Consider the following 6,000-nt stretch of genomic DNA (forward strand, 5'->3'; position numbering starts at 1 on the left):
CTTGAGGTCTAGTTGCACAAGTTTATGGTTAGATGTAGCAACCTATCTGGATCTCTGTTCCAGGATACCACTGGCTCAAATTAAAGATATCATTATCTCACTGCTTTCCTAAGTAATTTAACAGACCAGATTAATTGAAAATGTTCATGTGGCCTCCCTGTTGATTGGTAGATTGAACGTTGTAAAGTTCAGACTAAACGCCAGTTTGCCAACATCACTACATGTTAACCAAGTTAACAGTTAAACAGAAAACCGCAATATGTGCAACAATGATAACACTGTCCTCTTCCAAATACATGTAACTACACGTTAACATTAACGTTATGTAGTCATTTACTGATAACTCACCCTTATGCTTCTGCGTGTGCGGTAGAAAATGTCGTAATTACCACTTGAGCGCTCATGAAGGACAAGGACCGACACAACAGAGTGGTAATTGCTAAGTTACCGAGTTGCCCAGATGTGACGTTTAGCAGGCGGGTAGCATGGACGCCGTGTCAAACTGATGGTATGTCTGTACAACTGCAATTAAATTGTATACAGCACATACATTAGTTAAAACAGTATCTGCATGGCTGATGCGCATTCTCCTCGTCGTTCTGTCACTGCAGCACAAAGTAACGACTTTTGTTATAGGGTTCATTTTGTCATTGTCCCTGACCAAAAGCACTTTATTGCTTGATAGGTCGCAACTGGAGCCACAGTGGAGGCAGCATCGGTGCGGCTATGCTACGCTATGGCCAAGCTAGCCTGCTAGCTAACGTTAGCTTAAGTTGAAAAGCGGTCTGGCAAAGTTCTGCTAGCATTACCCATGGCTTTACCTCGTTGGCTAGTTGACGTGGAATACCGTTAATGTCATTATAATTTCAGAACAAGGTTCCTGTTTATATGACAGTCTTGACGGCGCATTGGCGCAAACGTCCTCGTTTCGTGCAGCGAGTGAAGTTTTCTATTTAACTAACGTTCACAATGTATAGCGGATAGCAGCAACGTCGCTAGCTGGTTTAACCAGCTCAAGTTAACGGTTCTTGTGAAGCTCTCAATTATATCTTAGCGGAAGCCAAAGCAACGCGAGGCAGGATACCTTGAATTATCCAGAGACGTCCTCTTCATCTCATGCTGAAATAATCGTGTTTTAACTCCCAACTACAATTAATCTAATGTCGGGTGCTGGTTACGTTTACTTTGTCAAAACTGGGGGTAGCACTGTGTTGCAGACTGCGTCAAGCTTGCCACAGTCAGTCAGAACAAGACCGGATGGGGGGGGGGGGGGGGGGGGGGGGGGGGGGACGCCTTTACCAACAACTGTGCCACTGCTTGGGGTTAAAATGGACTGCTATGGGTTTACGGGCTGTTACAACATAGTAGACATCCTTCCAAGTTGTCCGATATAGTTTTTTGTTTGCTTCAGTATGTATTTTTGCCAGCCCTATATATATTATATGACATCTTGCATAGGCTATGAATATGATAAGATGAAACTTTATCGATCTCCAAAGAGAAATTTGGTCATTGCAAAAGTAATAAGATACAACAGAGGAAAATAAATAGTAAGTCTAAAATAATAATAATATTAATATGGTTTGCACAAACGTAGAAAATAAAATAGCAATTACAACAATAAAGCAATAAAATAGAAACATGCAGCGGACAATGTAATTTAAAAGACATTTTGAATTTGAACATTACTTTGGTAGGCTACTTTGTAATACTCCAAAAAATGTGAACGCTGTTCGGATTTTATTTTGGAAATGGTGACCGGAAGTGCTGATCTCTTCTTGCGGCTGGCTTGACGCTGCTGCAGGCTGCTGCTCAGCTACGCCAGGGAACCTGGCAACAACGCTGAAAACAACGCAAGTGTGTAGGGGTAGCGGGGTTAATAGGGTAATTAATAGTGTAGCTGATGGTCAGTAGAGAGCTTGAGGTGTATATTTATGTACCATATTTGTTGATCATGTTTACAACAGCCATGCGAGCCTGTTAAGGTGAGTCTAAAATGGATATGCATTGTCTACATTACAGGTAATCACAATGAAAGAAAATAATTTGCTAAGGATTTGCATAACTACTGTACATGTTCTCAAATTTGGAACTGTTGTAAATTGTTGATGATTAAGCACTATAGCATGTTTTCAAGCCAAATAATGTAACATCTCAATATGGTTTGAATGCATGAACTGCTGTGTATTAGTTGTATTTCTGATAAAACAGTCTTGCCAATAGACACATTGTATTAAACTGAACTGAGAGAAAAGCTCCTCTGTAGAACAACTTTTTTATTCTTAGGCAACCACTTGACCTGACAACCACCCCACCCCCAACACACACACACACACACACACACACTCACATTGTATATGGCCACACCAGTCACCACCACAACGCTGCTGTAACGCTGCTGCTATTTTATAACTGTGCTGCATTGCAGGGCTATTTCCCTCAGATCCGGGGCTGGGGTTGCATAAGAACTGACGGCGTGGTGGTGGTGGTTTTAGAGGAGCCCTGAGAGGGAGAGATGGGTGGGTGGGTGGGTGGGTGTGTGGGTGGGGGATGGGAGCAGGGAGAGGGGGGTGGGGGGGGTGGTTGAAGAGGGAAAAAAAAAACACAGTTAGGAAAGAATGACAAAAGTTTTGATAAGGAGGAGAGTGAAGCAGAAAGAGAGGAGCAGGACCAGGAGAGGGAGTTGATGGATAGATGGTCAGGTGTGTGTGGAGGAGGGGGGGGGGGCAGAGATTGGAGGGGGGGATGAGTCAGAGTGAAGGAGAGAGAGAGAGAGAGAGTGCGTGTGTGTGTGTGTGTGTGTGTGTGTGTGTGTGTGTGTGTGTGTGGTGTGTGACGCAGTAGGACGTGCACAGAGACTGGAATGCACTTACTTTATCTCCCCCCCCCCACTCCGCTACTCTACTCTCCGCCTCCTTCCACTCAACCCTGAGATACCATGAAAACACTGCTGCATTACTCAGTGTGTGTGTGTGTGTGTGTGTGTGTGTGTGTGTGTGTGTGTGTGTGTGTGTGTGTGTGTGTGTGCACCCAGGGGGAATACTCTCGGCCAGGGCAGTGCAGTGGGGTCTTGACTGAACAGAGCTCTGTGTCACTCTGCTTTACAACAGTGAGGCTGCACTGCAGGACTGGCTGCTGTCCTCTGCGGACGACAGCGTTCAGTCAAACATGCACTTCCTGCCGCTCAGAATGACTTACCTGCTGTTACTCAGGCAAAATAATAGATGGGATTTGTTGATGTGAGTTAAGATAAGAACTCTTTTGTCACCTTGTCAATAAAATCTATTAACACAAAACTGTTGCCTGCAGCCACGCATCTTGCCTTCTCTCTGTTTATTGTATTTATTTATATGGAGTGACTGTAAGATTTTTTTTTATTTCACAATGATGTGAGTATGATATGATGAGTTTTTTTTACTCAAGAACAATATATAGAAACTTCATACTTACACCACAGGTTCCCCCTATTGACCTTAGTCACAAGGCGGCCATTTTGAACACTCGGGGTGGGAAATTCTACCTGGAAGATTGCCATAAATCTAGTGTTACTTCAACACATAAGTGAGGACTTTAGATAGACCAAACAGTTACCAGATTAGCTAGCAACATCAGGAACAACAACGACAACAACTGCCTGAATTTAGCAGGAAGTTAGTTAGCTAGCTTATTGCTACTAGCTAGCTATGGTAGCTAGCGATAATGGGCCAAATATATTAAAATGTGAACCGATATCCCTCTGATTCTTGAGATACATTTGATTTTAATATATTTTTCAGTGGTGAATCTGTGAAATACAAAATGTATGATGTATTTTGGTTCACAGCTGCAGTACAGAGCTGGCTGGACTCACTCTTCCAAGTAGAGTTTACTAACCTGAGTGTTCAAAATGGCCGCGCACCTTGCTGTATACTCATTAATGATGAATGATTTAAGATACAAAGTTCATGTTAACACCACCCATGTGTTATGTGAAGGTCATAGAAGTATTTGCCTAGTCATTAGCATAACTGGTTATGTTTAATATATCTGGTTGATGGGTTTATTGTTGATGATAACTGTATGACATGTTTCTGTCTTATGCTGCTGTTTTCCCATAATGTTATCATGTTCTTGGTGCTGCTGCCACAAGGTCCGAGACCAATTTTCCTGCATGGACAATTAAGTATATCTCATCTTATCTTATTTGTTACTTGGTTGTAAGCTATTTGTTAAGTCATTCGATGAGCCAGTTAGCACCCACATGCACCAAAACAGGTTGATGCATGTAATCCTGTTTTTCTCTTTTCTTCGGTTATCCCTACCCCTAAATCCCCACTGTAATCAGAATGAATGAAGCATTGTTCCCCCCGTCCCCTAACCTCCATGGAATCAGTTTCACAACAGCTGTGATGGTTACAGGGGAAAAAATGGAGCCATTTTGACGCACTAAAACAGCAAATGTTTCCAGGGGGCTTGGCTGTACTGGACGGGCTGCACTTTACTGCAGTCATAGAGTCTGATTTGCTGTTCCTAGTTTGACAGTCGATGAGTTGGCGGAGTGCACGAACAAGTCAGAGTTGGACCTGAGGAAAATGTACAATAAACATGCCGCAAAGCCTGGGAACCTGTAAGATTTAAAGTTAGACCCTGTATGTCTGACGTAGCAGATCTGAAACCAGTTTGCCAGTTAGATCATAGCAAAGTCTATCAAGCCATGTAATCTGAGCAGCCATCCTGGTTGGATAGACCCATTCTTCCCACTCTCACTTTTTAGCCTTTTTTGTACCTTCTCTGGTATAAATGCCGAGGCGTCGGTTCACTAAACCCCAAACTAGGTCCCACTCATATCACTTGCCACCAAAATATCAAATAGACAAATAGACTACATTTCTGGGAACTTAGTGGAGCAATGAGTGACGACGGACAAAATGTGATGAATTATTAGCCATAGCTTAAAGGGAACATTGGTCCTGAGGTGATTATTTTCTTTTTTGATATGGCTTCCAAATGATTTCTCGCAATTTTTGCTTGATCTTTGCTCTTTATTATTATGACAAAAACTATCAAACTTGCTCCCACTGTCTACTTAAGATCAGGGGATGCAGGACGTCTACCAGATAATCTCTCTTGTATTTCTCTTTCTCCCTCCCTCCCTCCCCTCTCTCTCTCTCTCTCTTTTGCCTTACTACTCATGGGTTCCCTCTATGGTCCCCCACCCCTCCACACACACACACACACATTCAATTTTGCAGCAGGACAGAGAATTCCCCAGTTGTATTTTTTCTAGCAGTCAGGTTTGGGTGCAGGGAGTTGCTTATCACAGCAGTAGTGTGAGATAACAGAGGAGAGAGAGAGAGCAGGATTTCCCTGGCTGAACAGAGGAGAAGACTGCAACAGCAAACAAACACAGCCGATAAACCAAATCTTGTTCAGACACACCGATTAGCAATCGTTACCGCTCAGCGTCACTTTATCGGCCCTCCTTGATTTTTCTTTCTTTTGTCATCATCTTTTTTTTGCACTCTTTCTGCTATATTATTGATAAAGAGAGAGAGTCAAACCCATTCAAAGGCATTGCCAATACAGGGCAAGCACCCAAACTCACAGAAACCTTTCTTTCGGGTGGTTTCCCCCCTCCCTCAGTATCTTATTCGCTTAGATAGTACATGGAAGATAAACAAAGGGAGCCACATGAGCCGACATCCCACAATGCAACAGATTTCATTGGCGTAGGGCAGGGCTGGGGCTGGATTTAGGTGACCGTACCCACGCCCAGGGAATGTTTTTTTACCTCAGCAATAGCCCCCCAGCCAGTTTTAGATGGTCATATATCAGGTTTTTGCTGGCTTCTCATCATATTAACTTCATGGACTCTATCACATTTGGTTGTCACCTCGGTCAACAACTGTAAAATGGTAAGAACTGCTGGGTAGTTGCAGCAGCAAGTAATAGGATAGGATAGACCAAAAGAGGTGTGGTTGGACCAGTATATCTGTTTGTTGATGTATTTGGCCGATATTG

At 43.1% G+C, this 6,000-nt stretch overlaps 1 protein-coding gene across 1 annotated transcript in view; it reads right to left on the reverse strand.

The window, feature by feature from the left end:
* Positions 1–1,206, reverse strand: part of gne (glucosamine (UDP-N-acetyl)-2-epimerase/N-acetylmannosamine kinase) — a 30,250-nt gene extending 29,044 nt beyond the window's left edge. Inside the window, exon 1 of the mRNA XM_071899160.2 lies at positions 1,085–1,206. The gene's annotated coding sequence lies outside the window, so the exon portion shown is untranslated. The remainder of the gene's footprint in view (positions 1–1,084) is intronic.
* Between the last annotated feature and the right edge of the window lie 4,794 nt (positions 1,207–6,000).

This window comes from Centroberyx gerrardi, chromosome 3 (genome assembly GCF_048128805.1).
Source record: "Centroberyx gerrardi isolate f3 chromosome 3, fCenGer3.hap1.cur.20231027, whole genome shotgun sequence".
In the NCBI taxonomy this organism is placed as follows: Eukaryota; Metazoa; Chordata; class Actinopteri; order Beryciformes; family Berycidae; genus Centroberyx; species Centroberyx gerrardi.